Source organism: Rana temporaria, chromosome 5 (assembly GCF_905171775.1).
Source record: "Rana temporaria chromosome 5, aRanTem1.1, whole genome shotgun sequence".
Taxonomy (NCBI): Eukaryota; Metazoa; Chordata; class Amphibia; order Anura; family Ranidae; genus Rana; species Rana temporaria.
In genome coordinates, this window is record NC_053493.1 from 347,292,212 (window position 1) to 347,317,355 (window position 25,144).

Sequence of the window (25,144 nt, forward strand, 5' to 3'; positions counted from 1 at the left end):
TTCTCGAGCATTAAAGGTTTTAGTAGTTCTGCGAAGCTGCGGTTTATAGGGGAGACCTGCAAATATTATTCTTGGAATACATCTGAATCTGTATGTATCAGTACACTTTCTGCCAGACAATCATTGTAATAGCTTAGCTGAATAGTCAACTGTGGCTGTGCATGATTACCGGAACCTCCTATAATTCATGTTATGTTGTCTGATGAATTCTGTACTTACAAGGATTAATTCACAAAGCTAACACACCATAACTATTCTCATTTTTTCAACAAAGATGATAGTCATTTTGAGTTGAGTCCAATGAAATGTAAAAATGATGGTCACATGGCTGAAAATAGAGTGACGTAGGCTGGCGTTAACGTTTTGTGAACATTAGGCTTTACATCTCAAGGTGCTCAGATGGCAAACTCCCAACAGAGCTGTCTTCAGGCACATTGGATGATGATGTACGGTCTATGAATGAGTTCTCGGAGGGCACAATTACTTGCCCAATTATCTCCTAGATAAGTCAACATCAGGCCTTCCTAAGTGTTTGTGCACTTGTGTGACCAATGTAGTTTTGTGTAGGGCACTAGCTAGGATAAAGGACACTGCAAGGCAGTCCATTTTTGCCTACACCTTTAAGCACCAACTAATTTATTGTGGGCTATAGACTGTACACTAATGTATTTAGGGCCCAGAAGGTCATAGACTGTTTGAATGCCTGCTGAGCCTGCCGGGATTCAAACCATGTATGTGCAGGCTGATTGCTCCCAAGTTGATCGATCGACTCAGGTACAACCAGCCTGTCAGATTTGTCATGTGATTTCTGCCAGTGGCTATAGCTGCTAGCTCCAGGAAAGGATTCCCCCATTAACACTGACTGTGTTGATGGAGGAATCAAGCTATTTTCTTTCTTGTGGCCAATCTAAAAAGGTACAGACATGAGATTATGGCAAGATAACCAACTAAATCCCTGTTTCTAACAAACTGTTAGACAGGATAATTTGGTTGGTAGCAGATTGACTGGCTGGCGAGTTGAGCAGAGAAATTTTCTGGTTTTGTTTTGCATGTCCTTCCGTGTGCTCATTGGTTTGAAGGCCAGTTATAGGTGGGGTCAGTGGCCAGTTGTTTGTTATTGATATTGGTGAGGGGACATACTGGAAACATGTGCGGCCATTCTGCTAGTTGTCTGGTGTTCAGTGTGCCCCTGTGCCTTGAAGAAGGGGTGGGCTACCTCCAAGCTTTCCTGCCCTCCATCTAACCATTAGAATGCATGTGCTTCTACTATGGAGGCTCTCATAAATTTACAAGAGTTAGGACTGCAGAAAAGTCGGGGTGCCTTGAAGTGGCTCTGCAGCTTACGCACATATTTGCAGATGTGTGCCAACTAAACTCCTGTTTTTAATGCAAACTGTTAGACAGAAAAAATTGGGTTGGTAGCAGATTGGCTGGTAAATTGAGCTGAATGGTTTTGTTTTGGTATGATATTCGATCAAGAAGTCTAGCCTGTACGACAACTTCATGTCTATGAGAAACTGCAAACACCACCCACTGAGGCTTTTCAGAGAAAATATTGGTCAGACAGACAAGAAGCTCTCATCTGACCACAATTGTTTTTTCCTGATAAGCTGGCACTGAAAGTGTTTGCCGCACCTTGTGAACGCAGAGAAATCTAACTGATGTTTTGACAGCTCAATTCCAGGCAGATATAATCACAAAATATATAATTTTTTACAAGCTGTCAAAGCAGGCCATGGATGGATCAAAATATGGCTGGTTCAGCAGGAACCAGCTACATTTCGATCAGTCTTTGGACAGGTAGGTTGTACTAAAGTCGATCTATCATTCAACTTCAGGACAACAAACAGACCTGTCATTTTTTTTTGTACAATTACTTCCGCTGGCTATAGTCGGCAGCAGTGATCATTGTATTCCAACAGTGAGGATGACAGGCTGGTTGCACTGAATTTGTTGATGGGGGAAATGAGCGATTTTCTTTCCTTCCACCCGTGGTTATAAAGAAAAGAAAATGACTTAATGTATGGCCTGCCTTAGTACTAGACATACAGTGCGTTCATAAAGTATTGTGACCCCTTCACTTTTCTATGATGCAGCCCGATACTACAGTTGTTTGAATACATATTTTTCTCATTATTCTACATTCAGTACCCCACAATGACAACGTGAAAATAGAATTTTAGAAATGTCTCATGTTCATATATCACATGTACTTAAATAATCGGACCCTTTATCAGCATTTTGTGGAAGCACCTTTGGCAGCAATAACAGCCTCTTTTTGGGTATGACGTGACTAGCTTTGCGCTCCTGGATTTGTGTTTTTTCTGCCATTCAAATCCTCTCAAGCTCAGTCAGGTTGGACGAGGACCATCAGTGGACAGCCATTTTCAGGTCCCTCCAGAGATGTTCAATAGTATTCAAGCCAGGGCTCTGGCTGGGCCATTACTGGACATTTACATAGTTGTCCCTAAGCCACTGCTGTGTTGTCTTGGCTGTGTGCTTAGGATCGTTGTCATGATGGAAGGTGAACCTTATTTCATTGAAGATATCTCTGTAATTCGCTCCATTCAGCTTTCCCACAACCTTGGACCAGCCTCACTTCCCCTGCTGCTGAAAAACACCCCCACAGCATGATGCTGCCAGCCTACCACCACCATGCTTCACGGTTGGGTTGGTACTGGGTAGGTGATGAGCGGCGCCTGGTTTCTTCCAGACATAACATTTCGAATTGAGGCCAACCTGTTCAATCTTGGTTTAATCAGACCAGAAAATCTTGTTCCTCACAGTCCTTTAGATGTTTTTTGCAAACTCCAAGCGCCCTTTCGTATGTTTTGCACTCAGAGAGAGGCTTCCGTCTAGCCACTCTGCCATAAAGCCCAGATCAGTGGAGGGCTGCAGTGATGGTCATCCTTCTGGAACTTTGTCCTATCTCCAAACAGGATCTCTGGAGCTCAGAGTGACCATCGGGTTTCTTAGTCACCTCTCTTACTAGGGCCCTTTTCAAAAGATTGCTCCGTTTGGCCAGACCACCAGCTCTTGGAAGAGTCCTCGTTGTGCCAAACTTCTTACATTTAAGAATTATGGAGGCCACTGTTCACTTGGGAACCTTCAGTGCAGCAGAACTTTTGTCGACCTTCCCCAGATCTGTGCTTTGCAATAATCCTGCCTTTGTGCTTTGCAGGCAGATTCTTTGACCTCATGGCATTGTCAGCTATGAGGTTTTTAATAAAGAGGTGTGTGCCTTTCCAAATCACGTGCAATCAATTTAATTTACCATAGGTGGACTCCAATCAAGGTGTAGAAACATGTCAGCAACAATCAAGACAGTATTGTTGCAAAGGCTCTGAATACTTTTGCCAATGTGGTATTTCAGCTTTTTCTTTTTAATAAGTTTACAGACTTGTCTAAAAAACAGTTTTCACTTGTCGTTATCGAGTACTGCATGTAGATTAATCAGGAAAATAAATTTAAACAACTGTAATATCAGACTGCATCATAATAAAATTGAAAAAAGGGAAGGGGTCTGAATACTTTATGAATGCACTGTACTTGGTATTAGCTTCTTGCATTCCTAATTCTTGGTTGAACAGCTGAGTTTTGAAAGGGGGAGGGAAAGCAGTATAATCAGCATATGGAGAGGAGGTGAGTGACAGAGTACTCATTGGTGCGCTGCTTCTCCTTTCACTGTACAGTCATCGTAAAGCTGACCATACACTGATGAAGCGTCTGAGATTCAGGCAGTGCCCCGTTGGTACCATACTACCTGACATCCTTTGATCCAGAAATTGAAGGAGCCGATCTGAAACTTTTAGGTTAAACAGTGACTGCAGCCAATCAGCTGAAGTCACTGTTTGGCAGCACCCACTGTATTCTGACAGCCGCCAGCACTGGCTGTCAGAATACAACGGTCACGTAGACGAGTTTCACACATCTAACCTGTGCTTAATCATGATTAAATACAGCTTAGATGTGTGAAACGCGTCTACGTGACTAATACCTGGTGTAATTGATGTATCCTGGTCGTTTTCAATAAAAGGTATTTTTGTTTTGGAACCTTTGGATGTGCAGCCATTTCTTTTTTTCTCAAGTTTGCACGGAGGCGGGCCAGGGGTTAACAATCCTAGTTGGTTCCAATAGAGGCATTGCATACACCTGGAGCAGCAGATCCCTTTTCTCTAGAATACAATGGCCTCAGCAGGAGATTTGTCCATCTGTGCTGTTTAGCCCAAGTTGAAGAACATTTGAGATTTTCTTCATTGGGCCTGCAGGCTGAATGAAAAAAATTAAATAAAAAGACAAGGCAACATTTTTTTTGTATGTAGTAAGATGTGGAAAATGGACCCATCATCTGAAATGTCTTCATTGCTGGAAGGTATCGGCACAGAGAAAAGTTAATGCTTCAACTGATGTTGTGTCCTTTTGGTCAGTTGTTTGTCACTGTTAAGGGTGCCCACATATGCTGCAATCAGATCTCTGTAAAGCCCCTTTCACACTTATACGACTTGTCTCATGATTTGTGATGGCAAAGTAGCATGACAAGTCATTCCCCATGATTTCCAATGAAAACCATTCACATTAGTACGACTTCAAGTCGATCCGACTTCAAAGTAGTCCCAGGATTACTTTGGTCCGTTTTTGATGCCACTTACACGGGCATTCCGCAAAATCGCGCGCCTTTGAAGTCGCAGTAGTGTGAAAGGGGCCTATGTCTGTTATGAGTAATTACCATTCAGACATACAACATTTGTCCTGATTGTTACTGTCCTCCCTGCTGATCAGTCACTACTGGCTCCACCATTCTCCAGCTTCCAGAGGCTCAGTGTAAGTTCAGCTAAGAAGAGCGTAAAAGTTAATACAGCGTGCTACCACAAGTTTGCCCACAGGGTGGGTGGATCACGCCTGAAACGACCCACTGGTCTCAAGACTGGTGTTTATTCTCAACGACATCCAGAAATAGTGCAGCAGTATAACAAGGCATGTAATTCTCAGCACTATTTATGTCACATCCTGGTCATGCACACCACTGTAATATGCGTTTAGTAAGTCGTCCTGATGTCTTACATATATCTGTGCGTGCTTTGAGCCAAGTCTGCGGTGACCGCTTACACTGCTGTTGTACCACATCCCCTTCCCAGCATCACATAGCTCTCACAAAAAGCTAAACCCAATCATCACCCTCACCATATTTCCTGGATCAAAGTGCTGTGCTATTGCATTTACAGGTCTTCAAAAAGCAATGTCTCAGAGAAAAGTGTGCTTAGATATGAAACTAATTAGGTAATGAAATGTTACTGTCTGTGTTTCTGCATTAAAAAGGAACACTTTGCTTTCAGTGAGTGTTTAAAAAGAGGAGGCTTGTAAAATGTGATTAGTGAAAGTGCACTATCCTTTACTTTATACAGTAAAACTTTGGTTTGCGAGTAGAATTTGTTCCAGAAACACGCTTGTAATGCAAAGCACTTGTATATCAAAGCATTTTTTTTTCTTACAGGGTATAAAAGATAAGAGAGGCGCCTCTAAGTGTAGCAAGAAGTTGCTAAATGTTGTACCTTCATTAACTACTTGTCGACCATCCGCCGCAGTTCTACAGCAGCAGGTCCGCTCCCCTGTGCAAGAGCCCGAAGCTCTACACTGGCTCGCGAAGCGGCCACTAGGGGCGCGTGCGCGCCATCGGAGTCACGCATCCCTGACTCCCGTGCGCGTGCCCGATCGCCGCCGGGCACCCGCGATTGCTCGTTACAGAGCGAGGACCGGGAGCTGTGTGGGTAAACACACCTAGGGAACATACTTTACCCCTTCCCCACCCCCTAGTGTTAACTCCTTCCCTGCCAGTGGCATTTTTATAGTAATCCAATGCATTTTTATAGCACTGATCGCTATAAAAATGCCAATGGTCCCATAAATGTGTCAAAAGTGTCCGCCATAATGTCTCAGTACCGAAAAAAAATTGCTGATCGCCGCCATTACTAGTAAAAAAAAAATATCAATAAAAATGCCATAAAACTACCCCCTATTTTGTAAACGCTATAACTTTTGGGCAAACCAAACGTTTATTGCGATTTTTTTTTTTTACGAAAAATATGTAGAAGAATACGTATCAGCCTAAACTGAGGAAAAAATTGCTTTTTTTATATATTTTTGTAAGATATTTATTATAGCAAAAAAATTTTTTTTTCAAAATTGGTGCTCTATTTTTGTTTATAGCACAAAAACTAAAAACCGCAGAGGTGATCAAATACCACCAAAAGAAAGCTATATTTGTGGGAAAAAAAGGACTTCAATATTGTTTGGGAGGCACGTCGCACGACCGCGCAATTGTCAGTTATTTCTACACTTAGAGGCTCCCCTCTTCTTCTTTTTTATACTCAGTTGTGACACTACTCTTATATCAAGACATTGCTTGCATATCAAGGCAAAATGTATTAAAACATTTTGCTTGTCTTGCAAAACGCTCTCAAACCAAGTTACTCTCAAACCAAGGTTTTACTGTATGTCAGTTACTGAAGTTGTAGTGGATAATAGCTATCAGCTACTGAACAGTGAGAGGAGAAGCAGTACAGTAATGAGCTCATCTGTATGTCACTCTGACCTCTCCTCCTCATAGCAAGCTTCTTGTCAGCACATGAATGGATTGGCTCCTTGTTCTGCTACTTGTGGTATGCATAGTGGTGCATTAAAGCGGTAGTAAGCACAGTTTGGGAACTTTTTCTTTACAGGTAAGCTTTTAATAAAGTTTACTCGTAGGTACACAAAATATCTCCTAAACATGCACTGCTTAGGAGATATTCACTGTTATTGCAGCCGGTGACATCACCTGTGCATGCGCACTGCACTCTGAAGGGACAGCATAATGAGTAGGCCATCCCTTCAGAGCTTTATGCAGCAGCTATGACTCCCGTGCACATGCGCGGAAGTTACGTCATTTTGGTTTGGCCATTCAAACAGCTGGAGCCTGCGAACCCAGAGGGAAGACTGGGTAAAGATGGAAGCCTTGTCAGTAATCACAGCGTGCCAGTGGAGGTCTTCGTTATAAGGCAAGTCATTTATAACTTACTAGCATGCGATGCCCTTAACTTGCAGGGGGGATTTTTTTCCCCCTCCCAGACTTTACCACCACTTAAATGTGTGTCTTTTATATCCCCCTAGAATTCAGCTTTAACGACTTCAGCCCTGGAAGAATGTACCCCCCTTAATGACCAGAGCATTTTTTGTGATACGCCACTGCGTTGCTTTAACTGACAATTTCGTGGTTGTGTGATGTTGCACCCAAACAAAATTGACGTCCTTTTGTTGGTATTTGATCACCTCTGCGGTTTTTATTTTTTGCACTATAAATAAAAAAAGACTGACAATTTTGAAAAAAAATTATTAACTTTTGCTAAATCCCCCCCCCCCCCCAAAAAAAGGGGATAGATTTATGGCATTTTCTATTTTTTATTAGTAATGGCGGCGATCTGCAAAATAAATATTGTGATTGTGGCGGAGAGATCGGACACTTTTGACACTATTTTGGGATCATTGACATTTATACAGCGATCAGAGCTAAAAATAGCCACTGAATACAGTATAAATGTCACTGGCAGCAAAGGGGTTAAACACTAGGGGGGCGATCAAGGGGTTAAGTGTATTCCCTCAGTGTGTTTTAACTGTAGGGGGGATGAGCTCACTAAAACATGACAGCGATCACTGGGAGCAGTAGATCCCTGTCTTGTCACTAGGCAGAACAGGGAAATGCCTCGTTTACAAAAAGGCATCTCCCTGTTCTGCCTATTCATATCACGATCGAGGGTCCACCGGCGGACATCAACGTGCGTGCGTCCGCTAGCCTGCGATGACAGAGGGATGTATGGGTATGCCCATTTGTGCAGCCGTGCCATTCTGCCGACGTACATCCTCATGCAGCGGTCGGCAAACGGTTAAAGAATAACTCCAGGTATCGGCATGGTATACAGTTGCATTGGTCAAGCTTGGATAGTGTATATGACATACCTGGCCAATGGGGCTTGAAGATGGAAATCACTGGCACTGACACAGCTTCTCCAGTTACCTCCACATGCTTCTTGGTGCCCTGCTGGGCAGCTGGCCCAATGTATTGTGAACACACGATCGAGAGCTCAGCACTAGTTCCATTCAGAGAATGCGTTGCATTTTGTGATTCAATGCAAAGCATTACCTGACTGGACAAGGTGGAGAGTGTGACATCACTGCCCTGTCTCTCCACCTGTTCCAATCAGAGAATGCTTTGCATTCATTGAAAAATGCAAAGAATTCCTCGAAAAGCACCAGTGCTGATCAACCAACCTTCTGTATTGACAATGCATCAGACTGGCCACTCAGCAAGAGATCACTTGAGTAGCGGTGTCTACATCAGTGATTTCCACCTCCCAACTTTTCAACTTCAGAATGAGGGACAAATGAGCATACCCCCCAAACGAAGTTGTTGAGCGGGGGGGTAATCGCGGGACAATAGCACTGCTCGCGGGACCGCGGGATTTACCGCGGATCGCGGGACATTCCCGCGAAATCCGAGACGGTTGGGAGGTATGGTATTGCCCAGATTTGGGACAAGCTGGACCAATGTAAATATGTAGAAATATACCATTCCTGGAATTATTTAACTGTCAGTGCAAATGTCAAGCTTGATTCTATCCACTCCTGCCTTGTAAACCTCCCTCTATTGGTGGAGAAGGTTACCCATTGCCAACAGAGAGGTTTAGGGTGGGACTTCTCTATAGTAGACTGGTAGATGTCTAAAGTTCTTCTTTATCCAGGCCATTATACAGCTATTAGTAATGCACATTTAATTAGACAGGTTTTTTAATGGCTTCCCCAAGAAACGTCTTCAGTTCTAATAAGCATCTAATGGGGTACTTTCGTGATGCTTATTAGAAATGAAGAAGTGGCTTGGAGAAGCTATGAACATCTTCAACATTACAGAGCAAGTCCATTTGAATACAACTAACTACTACTAGATATAGGTATGGATCTACTGATTATTTTCACATGTGATGTACTGCATGTTACCCACTTAAGCCCCGGACCATTTGGCTGGCCAAAGACCAGAGCACTTTTTGCGATTCGGCACTGCGCAGTTTTAACTGACAATTGCGCGGTCGTGCTACGTGGCTCCCAAACAAAATTGACGTCCTTTTTTTCCCACAAATAGAGCTTTCTTTTGGTTGTATTTGATCACCTCTGCGGTTTTTATTTTTTGCGCTATAAAACAAAAAACGAGCGACAATTTTGAAAAAAAAAAAAATATATATATTTTTTTACTTTTTGCTATAATAAATATCCCCAAAAAATATATAAAAAAACGTTTTGTTTCCTCAGTTTAGGCCGATACGTATTCTTCTACATATTTTTGGTTTTGCGCAAAAGTTAGTGTCTACAAAATAGATAGTTTTATGGCAATTTTTTATTTTTTTTACTAGTAATGGCGGCGATCATCGTTTTGTATGGTGACTGCGACATTATGGCGGACACTTGACGCCATTTTGGGACCATTGTCATCGATACAGCGAACAGTGCTATAAAAATGCACCGATTACTGTAAAAATCACACTGGCAGTAAAGGGGTTAACCAGTAGGGGGCGCTGAAGGGGTTCAATGTGTCCTAAAGAGGTGTTCTAACTTTAGGGGGGATGGGCTACGTGTGACACGATAGTGATCACTGCTCCCGATCACAGGGAGCTGTGATCTGTATCCTGTCTCCTCTCCGTAAGACGATCACGGGTATCCCCACAATGCCGCATCTTAAAGGGGACGTACAGGTACGTCCATCTGCTCAGCGCTGCCATTGTGTTGACGTATATCGTTGTGCACTGGTCCTTAAGTGGTTAAATAATGTAAAGCACGTTTTATAGCAAAGTACTACATCCTTAGCTTGTCCTGACAATATGGGGGTAGATTCAGAGAGAAGATACGACGGCGTATCTCCAGATACGCCGTCGTATCTCTGAGTGTGCAGGGTCGTATCTATGTGCCTGATTCATAGAATCAGTTACGCATAGATTTCCTTAAGATCCGACCGGCGTAAGTGACTTACACCGTCGTATCTTAGGCTGCATATTTACGCTGGCCGCTAGGTGGCGCTTCTGTATATTTACGCAAGGAATATGCAAATGAGCTAGATACGCCGATTCAGAAACGTACGTCCGGCCGGCGCATTTTTTGACGTCGTTTACGTTAGGCTTTTTTCGGCTTATAGTTACCCCTGCTATATGAGGCATATCCTATGTTAAGTATGGCCGTCATTCCCGTGTCGAGTTTTGAAAATTTTACGTCGTTTGCGTAAGTCGTTCGCGAATAGGGCTGGACATAATTTACGTTCACGTCAAAAGCAATGACGTTTTGCGGCGAAATTTCGAGCATGCGCACAGGGATTTTTTCACGAACGGCGCATGCGCCGTTCGTAAAAAATGTCAAATACGCGGGGTCACAGTTAATATACATAAAACACACCCACATCATCCACATTTGAATTAGGCGGGCTTACGCCGACACAGATACGTTACGCCGCCGTAACTAAGGGCGCACGTTGTTTCTGAATACAGAACTTGCGCCCTAAATTACGGCGGCGTAACGTATCTGAGATACGTTACGCCGGGCGCATAGATAGACCATTCTATCTGAATCTAGCCCAGGGCAGCTCTACTTATGCAACCATTTGCTTCAATGTGGAGAAACAACCGGTAACAAAGCCAAATGGTTGTCAGGTGATTTCTTAGTTCACAGTTTGCTGCAAACCAACACCAAAAGTGACACTACAACCTGCTATATAGAGAAAATGTAAAGAGAATGACCATAAGGCACAACAAGGGATAAACTGAGAAGTTTAAATAAAACCAAACATCAGTCACACGGTAGAGTATATAAAACCATTCTCATTAGTTCCCGTCCCTGAAGACCAGTTTCCTGTACTCATCACACTTATGCTTACATAAGTACATGCTCACAAAAGCATTTTTGTATTGTGGGAGGCAACCACAGCACTCAGAACCACGCAGACACAGGAAACATACAAACTAGATACTATCTCAATTCAAATCTGAACCCATTACTGAGAGCTGCAAGGCAAGTGTGTTAACCAATGAGCAACAAATGGATAGAAAGTCAGATAAAAGTTATTTTTGTGATTTTATTTCCTAAATATAGGTAACTATTTATCACTCCGCAACACAGGTGGATAAGACGTGATTTTAGGCAATTGCAAACCAACCGGTTTATCTGGTATAGAAGTAAACAAGCACCATATTGGGATGCAAAGTGTAATAACGCAAGGCAACTAAATTACATTTCAGTTCACAGATGATAAATTGGTGAAAGATAAATTCCAAATGGTTGGTATGGGTTATTGAAGTTGGAAAGCTACTCTTGGCTTACTGATTACAGCTGCCATAGATGGATCAAATTTTGGCAGGTTCTATAGGAATCAGCAGAATTCCGATCAATGTGTATAGGCTCCCGGGAATGTTGGAAAATGTTTCTCGATTCAGCAGCTGCAGCCAATGAGCTGCAGCTGCTGCTTAATGTATTTTGACAGTAGAGAGACCCCACTGTCAGAATACAATATCTCAACAGGGAGAATTCCTCTTATCCGCCTTGATTGTGTAGATGGAGAAATATGTGTTTTTGTTTTCTTATATTATTTCGTTTTTATTAAATTACAAAGAACAAATATTATAGGTACAAACATAACATCTCCAGTATAGGATTATGAGCAGTCTAAAAAACATTGTTTAGTATAGGGCTACATTATATAAGCAACCCCAAAGCCCATACCAATAGCAAATGTACCAGTAACCTAATACGTTGGGGGGAAAGAGCAACTGTCATGCAACATAAATTTCAGTTAGTATATAGGGAAACTCATTATGCATCATCATGAAGAAAAATAAGTCAACTGTAAAAGACCAACTATGTAAGGAAATTGGGGTTGCTATGGAAGTAAGCAAAGTAAAAAAACGAATAGAAGCAAGGAAAAAGGTCAGGGACATTCCATCACGGCCAAGGAGGATTGGGGGGTTGAATCTCCTAGGGCCCAGACTGGAGCAGCATCGGAACATGAACCACGTGGTCCAAGCATGGGAAAAATTGGTCCTCCCTTTCTGGTTTCCTGTGCCAACAAGTAGTCCAGGTCCCCTATGGAGTCTACTTCCATTGCCCATTTCCCTAAGGGAGGGTGCAGCCGTTAATTTCCAGTGGCGAGAAATGACTGCCCTAGATGCAATAAAGTGTTTGAGGACATCTCTTTTAGCAGATTTAAAGGATCTGGGGATCATGGATAGGAGAGCCATCTCGGGTGAAGCTTGGATAGATGTTGCCATGACTCTTCAGCACAGGTCAAAACATTTTTCTCCAATATGACTATTAGTGTTGAGCAGAATATGCCATATTCGATTTCGCGATATATCTCGAATATATATTCGAATATTCGAGATATATTCGCTAAATTCGAATATTCGTGATATTTTATCGAAATTAAATGATTGCGATTTTTCGCTATTGCGAATGCGAAAATAATTGCGATTTTTTGATAACTGCGGTAGGAGCACTCTGATTGGCTCAGAATATTCGTGATATTTTATCGAAATATCGCAACATGCGAATGCGATATTTATTGCGCAATTTCGACAAATGCTGTAGGAGCACTCTGATTGGCTCAGAATATTCGTGATATTTTACAATACAAAATAATTGCGAATATTCGGCAAATGCGGAAGGAGCACTCTGATTGGCTCAGAATATTCTTGATATTTTACAATACAAAATAATTGCGAATATTCGGCAAATGCGGAAGGAGCACTCTGATTGGCTCAGAATATTCGTGATATTTTACAATACAAAATAAAAAGTGTTTTGCATTGGTGGCGATTCTTTACTCTATCCATCTGTCACAGCCATTTGTCAATCAAACACCTTGAAGATTGAACACGTTCATGCTGCATGCTTTGGACTTTTTTTCACTTCACATATCAAAGACATTTTTATGAAAGATTATTTTTCTATTATTGGGACTATATTTCTTTATATATTTGTTTCACTGTGTATTTCACAAGTTATTTGCGCTTGCTTATTTTATAATTTGCCCACATGTCTTGTCACTAGACATATTTTTTATTCTTGTAGAGCGACTCCATTTTCTGTCTTGTATTAACTTATGTTGTATAACATTTTTGAGTTGCTGCTGTATTCTCCCCTTACAAAAAATAATAATATCAAACATACAAATATTCATAACATACACAAAGCCCCCCCCCCTTTTGCATCAGAGACAATCAGAGTTCTCCTACCACAGTTATCGAAAATTCGCAATCATTTTCGCATTCGCAATAGCGAAAAATCGCAATTTTTTTTTTCAATTTGGCAACATAAAAGGATCGCCTCAGCTTAGCTACTCGGCCCAGGGTCTCTAATCATACCAGCAATGCTTTTATTTTATTTTTTTTTATTTTTTTCACGTCAGACTCTGCTCACATTTAGCAGCGAGACTAGCACACGGTTCGACCGCCCATAACATCTCTCTTGTGGCTTCGCATCATTCGTGAGATTTATTTATTTGTTTAAGTTCCTTTTCTTCTGTATAATTTTAAACTTGGCAAAATCCATTAATTTTCCTTTTACTAATTAACCAGTCTGGCTGCGTTGCTTACTGTTGTGACATGACTAGCCCTTTTTTTTTTTTTTTTTTTTTCCCTTTCCCCCCTTCCTCCCTCCCCTTCCCCTTCCCTCCCCCCCCCTTATCCTCCCCCCTTTCCCCCCTCTCCCTAGATCTGTGTGCCACGCTGTCTTCTCTTAGGTTTCTCATCTATCTGCTTCTGTCATTCCCTGGGCAAACTTTTCTGAAGATTTAAACACTTTCCATTTTTCCCAGACCACCCTGTATTTGTCTTCGCCGCCTGTCTCTCTACAGGCAAGATACTCCATTTCTTCTATATATTCCACCCTTTCTATCCACTCTTTAATTGATGGCCTCTTTGGGTGTAGCCAGTTCTTTGGGATCAGGGCCTTTGCTGCATTTAGGAGCACTGGGACCAATGTTGTTCCGTATTGTTTTTTTGTTTTTTCAGTTCCGTGAAACATACAGGTCAGCGGGTTGCAAGGAATCCTCTCCCCCGTTATTTCTACGATATATTCCAAAATTTCTTTCCAGTATTCCTGGACTCTCGGGCAGTCCCACCATATATGCATAGTTGTTCCTTTTTGCTTACAATTTCTCCAACATAGCTCTGAGTTATTTGGGTGGATCTTACTCATTCTCGATGGGGTCAAGTGCCATCGGACCATACATTTGTAGTTTACTTCAATGGTAGTGTTGTCCGATGCATGATTGTATACTGCGCCTATCATTTGTTGTTTATCAATCCTTTTACCCAAATCTTTTTCCCATTTTTCGAAAAAGGGGAGCATTTCCTGGGACTCAAGCTCCGTTAGTATCCCATATGCCTTTGATATACCGTGTGTCAGGGGCTTATCCATATTGCAAATTTTTTCTATTGGGTGTAGTGTCTTGTCTTCCCTAATTGGTTGTGGTAATGTACTCACAAAGTGTTTTAACTGCATGTACTCCCATTCACTCATCATGTGATCCCCTTCTCCTATCTTTATATCTTGTCTTAGTTTAATTTTCCCCCGTGTAACAATATCTTTTAATTTTTTCTCCCCCATTAGCTTTCCAAAACGTGTTCCTTTACCTGGTGGAAAAAAATTTGTGCCTACTAAAGGGATCAATGGCGAGTTGTACTCCCATTTTTCCCGTCTAAATATTGTGTCCCATATTCTAAGTACGTTCCTTGTTATACTATGCGTATTTGTGCCCAATTCCCTCATTTTGGGTGGTATCCATATGTTTCTTTTTAATTGTGTGCTACTTAATATTTCTTCCATTCGTACCCATTTTTTTTTTGTGTATATATTTGACCATTCCACCAACCTAGCTAAATTAACAGCAGAGTAATATCTTTTTATATCAGGAAGCCCCAGTCCCCCTCCTTTTTTTTTCATACTCAACAATGAGTAACTTAGTCTAGCCTTTTTACCTGTCCATATGTATTTCAGGATTACTGTTTTGATTACTTTAAAAAAACTTTGTGGTATTTTTATTGGGAGCATTTGAAGTTTATATGTAATCTTTGGTAATATCATCATTTTAAACGCATTGATCTTACCTATCCAAGAAATATGTTTTTTTGCAAGATTTTTCAGGTCTTGGTTAATTTCATTAATTAGGGGGACAAAGTTAACCGAGTATAGTTTTTCAAATCTTGATGTAATTTTTATTCCTAAATACGTTATAGCTTCTTTTTCCCATGTAAAAGGGAACTCTTTCTGTAGTTCTTCGGCTTCTTTTTTGTCTATCCCCAAGTCTAAAATAACTGTTTTTATCGGGTTTATTTTAAAATTTGAAAGTTCCCCGTATCTTTTTATTTCCTTTATGATGTTGGGGAGGGACACCCTGGGTTTGGTCAAATATAGGAGTATGTCGTCTGCGTATGCCGCCACCTTGTGTTCTTCCTCTCCCACTCTCACCCCCCCTATATCCGGGTTTTCCCGAATTTTTGCTAACAATGGTTCCAGGGCTATTACATATAGGAGAGGTGAGAGCGGGCACCCCTGTCTGGTTCCATTTTTCATTTCGAACACAGACGACATACCCCCGTTGACCTTCACCCTTGCCGTCGGGTGACTGTATAGATTCATTACCCATTTCATGAACCTTGGTCCCAGGCCTATATTTTGTAGGGTTTCCATCATAAACCCCCAGTCGACTCTGTCAAATGCTTTTTCAGCATCTAAAGACATGAGTACGACTGGGGGTTTCTTTTTTGGCTCATTTTGCAATAACAGCAGGGTCCTTATGCTATTATCTCTCCCCTCTCTGCCTGTTACGAAACCTACCTGATCTGTGTTTATTAATTGCGGCATTAGACTTTTTATCCTAGTTGCTAATATTTTCGCGTATACCTTCAAGTCTGCATTTAGAAGCGCGATTGGTCGGTAGTTGGAGCACAAGGTTCCATCCTTTCCTGTTTTAGGGATAATAGTAATATTTGCCAAGAGGGATTCTTTTCTTATTTCCTCTTCCTCTCCTATTTTATTAAAATAATTACACATCTCTGGGACCAGGAGTTCTTTAAATTTTTTGTAGTATATAATCGGCAAGCCATCAGGGCCTGGGCTCTTACCACACGGTGTTTCCTGGAAAGCTCTATATATCTCATCTTGAGTTATTGGAGCCTCCAGGGAATCAAAATCGTTTTGAGAGATTTTAGTTAATTTCACTTCTTCTAAGTATTCCCTAATTTTCTTTTTTCTAATATTTTCCTGCTCTAGAGTCTCATTTATTCTTATTGCGTATAATGAACTATAGAAAGTCCGAAAGGACTCCGCAATTTCAGACGTCCTATATTTCATCTGACCGTCTTGGTTTTTTATTTTTTCTATATAGTTTTTCTTTTTTTTTTCCCTGGATATTCTCGCTAAATATTTCCCTGGTTTATTCCCCCATTTATACCGCTCTTTTCTGACGTTTTTGAATATATCCCTTGTTTCAACCTTCATTAAGTCTCTAAGCTGGGCCCTCTTTGCAATAATTTCTTGATATATTTCATTTTCCCCTCGCTCTTTATGCGTTTGCTCCAGTTCAAATAACTCCGTTGTTAGTTTCTCCATGTTTAGTTTTCTTATTTTTTTTTTCCCTGCTCCTATCGAGATTAGTTTCCCTCTAATGTATGCCTTATGGGCCTCCCAAATAGTGGCTACCCTTACTTCAGGTGTATTGTTAAGAGTGAAATATTGCTCCAAATCAGTTCTCACAATGTTATTTACCTCGCTGTCCTCTAAAAGTTCTTCGTTTAAGTTCCATGATCCTTTTCTTTGCTCTATTTCTTTGAATCTAATTTTTACTATTACCGGAGCATGATCTGAGATTGTAGTTACCCCTATCGAGGTTTTAACTACCTCTTCCAGTAACTCGTGGTCTACCATTATATAATCCAGTCTTGAATATGTGCCGTGCACAGAAGAGTAATAGGTATAATCCCTTTTATTTGGATATGTTATCCTCCAAGGATCTATTAAACAGTAACTGTGGATTTTTTTCCCTAATATTCTTAGCTGTTTAATATTTCGTCTCTGTGCCCCGGACGTACTATCTAGTTGATAGTCCATTGAAAGGTTAAAGTCTCCTGCGAGTATTACATGTCCAAGTTTAAAATCCATTAAAGCATTCAAGATCCCCCTCAGGTATTTATGTGGTTGGCTGTTTGGGCAATATATGTTTGCTAGCGTGTATTTTTTCCCTTGGAGTATTCCTTTTAAAAACAAATAGCGGCCTTCAGGGTCCACTTTCCTGTCTTCTACTGTGAAGGAGATGTTCTTCCCTATTCCTATGGCGACCCCCTTGGCTCTCTTCTTTGGAGAATCCCCGTAGTACCAGGTGGGAACTGCCCGAGAATACAATCTAGCACTAGAATCCAAAGTTATGTGCGTCTCTTGCAAAAAAACTATTTCCGCTGAATACCTTTCAACCTCTCTTAATACCATATGCCTTTTTTCCGGGCAGTTGAGACCTCTTACATTATATGTTAAAAAATTTATATTTGTCATCTTTTTCTCTTTTTTTTTTTTTTTCCCTGGTGCTTTTCTCGAGTGCATTTGTTTTCCCTTATTGCATGACACACAGATCTGGGCCCCTTTTCCTAATCTTCCCCTCCCCTCCCCGAACCCCTTCTCCCACCCTCCCTCTCCTCCTCCCCCCGCCACCCCCCCCCCACTCATACCTTACCCCTGTGATCTTCGTATGGGGCTTTCTCATCCCCTCCCCCCCCCCAACCTCTGGTTGGTCTTTGACCCTTTGGTCATTTTGGAGCTTTTCTTATTTGGCGCTCCAGGCGCTCTTTTGCTCCTCCGGCTGAGGTGGAATTCTATGTTGGCCCGGTCTCCTATCTCCCACTCATGGGAAACAGGTGAAGGAGTACTCTCCAGGTCCTCCCTCTCCCCAGCCCTGCTCCCGTTGTTTACTATATTTGTGCCTCCCTATCCCCCCCTCCCCCACCCCACTCCCCCCCCCCTTCCCCCCTCCTTCCACCGTCGCTTCAACATTGTTAATCTTTTTTAGATGGTATTGGAATGTCCAGTCGCTGACAAAACTCTGGAACTTCCTCTAAGAACCTCAACCTTGCAGAGATACCGTTTTTCCTGCCTATCAGGCAGGCTGGGAATCCCCAGTTATATTGTATATCATGTTCCTGTAGGATTCCTAGCAGAGGTTTTAAGCTTCTTCTTCTTTTTAACGTCTCTTGTGACAGGTCTTGGTATATTTGAATAATATGTTGGTCGTATTCTAATGGCGACTTCCCTCTCAGTTTTCTCCATAGTTGATTTTTCTCTTCCCAGCTTTCAAATCGAACAATAATGTCCCTTGGGTAATCCTGTACTCTCTCTCTGGGGCGTCGTATCCTGTGTGCTCGTTCTATTTTAAGTGGAGAAGTTATTTCTCTCTCTAATATTGGATTACAGACTTTCCTTATTATTTCTGAGAGATCCTCGTCTTGTGTTGTTTCTGGGATTCCTCGTATCCTTATGTTCTTCCTTCTATCCCTGTTTTCTTGATCTTCTAATTTATAAGCCTGTTCTCGCTGATTTGTTTTTAATGCTTTTATTTCATCCTCTAGTTTTTTAACTGAGGTTACATTATGATCGACTTTTTTTTCCACTTCTTCCACTCTTTCCAGTATATACCCCATGTTTCTCTCCATTTTTTCCATTTGCGATTTGAGTGATCTTTCTAGTGCCGCGAACATTCCTTCCATTTCCCTTTTTGTTGGCAGACGTGTCATGTCCTGCGTTTCGTCCTTATTTCTTTGTTCAAGGTCTATTTCTTTATCTTTATCTATTTCTCTATCTTGATCTATTCTAATCTCTAGGAGTGACTCTGAGAGTGTTTCTGGGTCCGCCAAAGTGTTAGCGACCCCCTTTTTCTTTTCCTTTTTTTTCTCCTTCTCCACTTGCGCTCCTCTGGTGGTTATTGATTTTTCTGTATGCTGATTGTCTCCGTTTGTCCCATGGGTCACAAATTTGCACATTGGGCCTGGACTTTGACTTAAGCGGGGGGCCTTTGGGATTGCCCCACCTCTCACTCCTTTTCCCCTTGTGGTCATCCTTCACCCCCTCTCAGTCCTCAATAGTCCTGAATTTTTACCCGTGCTTCTTGCCGCGTCTATATTATAGCTGCCCACCTCACCGAGATTTTATATGTATGTTATATGTATGTTTTTTTTTTTTTTTTTTCTTTATGTTTTTCCTTTAGGAAGTCCGTTTTGCGGTTATGGGGGGTATGGGGGTATATAGTACCTATGGCAGGGCCTTTTGAAATTTCTTGTATCAATATTTACTATTTAATGTTATTATAGTATTTCTTCCTCTTTAGCTATATATTACAAATATTCAATGCGCCTAACACATATTCTGACCCCCTCCTTCTGTCATTCTCCAATGCCCACCAATCTTAAGGTCTTCTTTATACCGGTTTCAGGGCTTAATGGTGTGATAATTTACAGAAATGCTTATACTTTTGCTCTAGTGTCCACCAGTTTCAGTCACGTTCTCTGCCCAGTCATCTGTATATTATATCTTATGGGTTCTAGATTTTCTTTTAGACAGAGTTCAATATGTATTACGTATGTTTTGCTGAGAAGAGAAAAAAAAAAAAAAAAAAAAAAAAAAAAAATCCCTCCCTGTATTATGATTGATCCCACTAGAGAGGGAAAAAAAAATATCCAGGGGATGCTGCCTAGAAAGACCACAAGAGAGACAAATGCCGGCTTCTTACAGACACATCAAGTTCAGTAAGCTTATTTCCCGTTCTGTTATGTCAGTCACTTCTAGTTACCGTTCTTCTTGGAAACATAGTCCGTTGGTATATATATTCGTTTCACCACTTTTTTTTAAGTTTTAACACCTCCTTTTGCGGGTTCTCAGAGCTCTGTAGTATAATGAATTATACTATGCGTTATACTTTCTCCATTATATCTTCCTCTTTTAGTCCCGTTCTTTACCAACTCATATGTATACTATAGATACCAGAATGTGAGAAAGATCCATGTGTGTTCCACATATGTTGTAAAATATAAATAGTCACACTGTAATTAATCCCAAGTGGAAAGAGGGTGAAAAGCAAGGGGGGAGCCACCACAAGACAATAAGATTACCGGCATCTTTGCAAACACCGTGAGTGACGTTGATACTCTCATCCCATACATCACATCATTACCTGTCTTCAACATCAGTCCCATCCAATTGCCAATTCCTCTGAAAAATGTCCCATTAATATATAAGTTTTTTTTTTTTTTTTTTCACTTAGTTCTTAGTTCATAGTTCATAAAAGGACATTGTACTCACCACTCTGATGGATGCTATAAGCTCACCAATGTACTCACCCGTCTGGGAGTTTTCAAACAGGGAAAAAAAAAAAAAAATAGGAGCTGCTGCAATATATTTCATTTGTTTCTGGTCTTCTGGTCTTACTGTTGATGGTGTTTGTGGGGCCAGATACAGACTCGAGCTTCTCTAATTTTGATTTTTACTTGAGCTGCAGAGCTGCCTGGTGTTGCGTCTCCCCTTCCCTCATGCTGCTTAGAGCGGCGCTGCTCACCTTAACAGTACGGTTGCCCGCACGCACGCTCTGGAGGACAGGGGGGACACAGCACTACCTGATACCACGGGGGGGGGGGGGCTCCGGCCCCCACTCACCTCTGCACTCCCCCCACTCTGCACGCCCAAGCCATCTCTGAGCGCCGTCCTCTCGTCGCTACTCGCCGACGCCCAGCCAGGGGAGCCGGGGAAGCCGCGCTGCTCACGTGTTTACAGGTGACCAATCGGGCAGACCTGGTCGAGGGGGGGTGAAGATCCGATCCAGGGACTCCAATCCGGGGGGGGAGAGGGGGATGATCTAACGAAGGGAGCGAGGGATCCGGCTCCTAAACATCTCCGGTCTCAGAGATCAGAGCAGGGCTGGAGAGCGGGCGCTCCGTCTAGCTGCTCCTCCACACTGACCGCGCCATCTCCAGACTCCTCCCTCCCAGCAATGCTTTTAGACGTCGATAGGATGTGATCTGTTTTAAAAATCAAATTGAAAAAATGCGAATATTCGGAATTGCGAATATTCACCGCGAAATTCGAAATATAGCGCGATTTCTCGAATATGCTATATTCGAGTCGAATATTCGCAATGCGAATATTCGTGAGCAACACTAATGACTATGTGTGGGCAGTCACACCAAATGTGGAGCATGGTGCCCTGCGATGTATTGTACCGCCAGCATATGTCAGGTATTGTGTGATTAAAGTGGTGGAGTATCAATGTACATCTATGCCATCTGGGTACAAGTTTAATTTCCTGCGTTTTTGTGGCAGGGGATGATTTAAAGGGTCAGGGTAAAACACTTTTGCCAGTCCGATGGTGAAAAAGACAGGTTTAATTCCTTTTAGCATGCCTGTGTGTATGAAGGGAGGTCTTCATATAGCCTTCTAGATGCACCCATAGTTTGGATGAGAAGTGATGGAACCAGCCAATGGTAAACATAAATACCACCGCTTTATGGTACAGAGAAGCATTAGAGACCCCTTCTTCTACGTTTTGAAAAAGATTCTGGGACAGGTTGCGCTCCAAATGAATTTAGAGAACAGACAGTGAATTTTTTGAAAATATAAAGAAGGTAGGTGGATCGGGATCATCTGAAACAGGCATAAAGAGCGAGGGATTATATCCATCTTGAAGACATTGATTCTACCAAGCCACAAGAGGCTTTTGGTTGCATAAGAAGTTAAATCTGCCTATGGAGTTGTGGGGAAAAGTGTAAAATTGAACACTTGGGGTGCCGCTTTGGTATCTGAGTTCCAATACAGGCACCGAATAGAAGAGGAACATGCGTAAAAAAGGGAAATCTGTTAAGAGTTGCTCTTTTTTTTTTTTTGTATGAGCTGGCTGATCGAAAAAATAAGTAATCTATTGCCATTTTAAGCCTGCTAGTGTAATGTCTCCCTAGAATATAAAGGGACATTTGTGATTGTTAGGGAAACATTTCTATCCAGTACGCTACAGTAACATCTGAACCCAGGGCTTATGCAGCAAGAAAATTCTGACCACCTTAAAGTTGGATCTCTGACAAAGCCCCGGCAATGCAAATTGGGTCCTACGATGGTTCAACTACCTTATGGGATGTGGGAAGATTTATCTGAGGCTGAGCTCTTATACTTGCAGCCAAGTTGGAATTTTTCTAAACAAACACCATGGGCCAGATAAAAAAAGATGAGCAGTTGTTGAGGAATGCAAATTGTTGAATGCGACATCCTTTTTTGGTGCATCGCATGTCAAATAAATTATATTAGTGCAGTGTATAGTAGAAAATCAACTGACTGGCGCCATCTTCTTAGCACACCTCTATTGGACAAAATATTGATACAGCCGGAGTTTTTAATTAAACGGCATACTAGTTACAGCTTTCTTTTCAAACCCTTGAAACAGAACTATTGTTTGGAGAATCCAAAGTACCAATTATCTGTCGCACCACCAGAAGGGTTTCTGTTTGGGGGCTTCTGTGCAAAATTCTGCATGACAGTGATATTTACCATTCTCCATAGGCTACTGACAATTCAATATACAACCTTAACCACACCTACTATGACATCTGTCATTCTGAGAAAAGCGAGTTCGAGAACACATACATGCCAGAGGAATCATCAGAATCTCCACTACATATAAAATCTTATTTTGTAAAACCATACACGAAAAGGTTTGATAAAAGTAAAAGGCGTGAAGTATGAATAAGGTCCTTTAGCAAAAGCAACCTCACGGAAAAACACTGCACACTTTAAGATTAAAGATTCCAAAACTAGTTTATCAATAAGTGAAGGACTTGTTGGAATCTCAATATGCCCTAAAGATGTGAAAATACCTGTAACAGTCGCCATCGACTTGGTGGCGCAGATTAACATAGTCAGACACTAGCTGGAATTTTTTAGGAGCGTTAACCTTTCTGAACCTGTTCTATTAAGCTGGCCATACATTATACAATTTCCTTAAGCTATACCTTGAACAATGTAGTAGAAGGGCCTGCCTGATTGAATACAAATTGGAAGTGTTTAGGTTTGACCTCATATTACATGGTTTTGGTAAATCTAAAGGAAAAAATTGTACAATTGTATAATGTATGGCCAGCCTTCTAGTCTATAAAAACATGCTCTTTAGCATCTGAAAAATTCTTGATGGCTTCTAGACTCGAATGACTGGCTAATGGTAATACCACATAATTTATCCATCATTTATTTAGTCACTGATCTTTAGAAATGTGATTATTGCAAAAATATGAGTCTGAAGGGCAGACTTAATGGGATTCCTGGCTTGAATCCCTACCATGAAACTATCTGCATGGGGTTTGCATGTCCTCTGTGTGCTTGCATAGTTTTCCTCCAGGTACTCCAGTGTCCTCACATACTCCAAAGACATGCTAGTAGGATAATTGGCGCCTGTGTAAGGCTGGATTCACACCTATGCCGTTTTAGTGCTTTTGCATTTTGCAGATTTGCACTACAGTCCATTTAACATGGTTTCCTATGGAACACATTCTGTAGTGCAAATCTGCAAAATGCAAAAAGCATTTTGCACTACACGTGTTCCATAGGAAACCATGTTAAATGGACTGTAGTGCAAATCTGCAAAATGCACTAAAAATGCATAGGTGCGAGTCAGGCCTAAGGTGGCCCTGGTAAGTGTATGTACTCCAAAGACATGCTGGTAGGTTGATTGGCTTTTGTCTAAAATTGGCCCTAGTATATGAATGTGAGTTAGGGACCTTAGATTGTACATTCACATCGGTCCCTACCCTCAAGGAGCTTACAATTGAAGGTCCTTATCTCATATTATTATTTAGGTACTTATATAGCGCTGTCAATTTACGCAGCACTTTACATATACATTGCACATTCACATCGGTCCCTACCCTCAAGGAGCTTAAAATGTATATGTAAAGTGCTGCGCAAATTGACAGCGCTATATAAGTACCTAAATAATAATAATAATATGAGATAAGGACCTTCAATTGTAAGCTCCTTGAGGGTAGGGACCGATGTGAATGTACAATGTATATGTAAAGTGCTGCGTAAATTGACAGCGCTATACAAGTACCTAAATAATAATAATAATAATAATAATAATATGACATAAGGACCTTCAATTGTAAGCTCCTTGAGGCAGGGACTGATGTGAATGTACAGTAGACAAAGCTCTGCAAAAATTGCCGGTGCTATATAAATATCTGAAAAAAAGAAAAAATAACAAAAAGCTTATTTTCTATACCCAAGTATCTTTGCTTTATTCCACCACTACAACAGTCCTCAAGTGTCATAGCGGATTCAATCCCTTATCTAAAAATTGAAAAAAATAAAAGTTACTTTGTAAAGGTTTCTAATGCAAAGCTGTACCCCACTTTTAGTTGATACACAACTTTACAAACATAGGGAGTCAGTGCTATGAAGTTGTGTTCTTGCTGTCAGTAGGAATGCATGTTTGTACACCCTATGTTTTTTCTTTTTTGTTACTAACCTGCGCCCCAGTCATATTTATCTTTTTCCCTGCGTTAGATTCAATTTCTGCCAGCCAATGCATTCTTGGATTCAGGGCTAACACTGACAGCAGCCTTAAAAATGGCAAACGATCTGAAGCTTTTAGGTGTACACAATGCTGCGGTATCTGGTGACACATCAATTCTTTGTAGGGACAGTGACACATTTTGAAGTTTTTAAAATAAACATGAGCATTGATAACATTGCTGGGAGTATTCTGGGTTTGTTCAATTACATTTTCCTACCTAATCCCATTGTTTTTTCACCGAAAAACACAAAAAATAAAATAAAAGTTCTATACCAGTCCATTAAACCTGCTCTGCTAGGACTATAATGTGGTTCAGCATGGTGAATACATGACTTTGTTAACATGTCTCGAGCAGCGGTGTCCACACATTGTCCGCTAGTACACAAGACAACCGATAGGTCTCATTACACCATACAGCACGCTGTGACTTCTCTATACAATGTGCTCGCTTCTCTCCTATCAGCCCCAAGTGCTGCGCTATTGTGATCTGAA

The 25,144-nt window shown here is 41.3% G+C and overlaps 1 protein-coding gene across 3 annotated transcripts in view; it reads right to left on the minus strand.

Annotated features, from left to right (window-relative positions):
- PAG1 (phosphoprotein membrane anchor with glycosphingolipid microdomains 1) overlaps window positions 1-25,144 on the minus strand; it is a 331,656-nt gene that overhangs the window by 95,880 nt on the left and 210,632 nt on the right. The gene's annotated exons all lie outside the window — the stretch shown is intronic.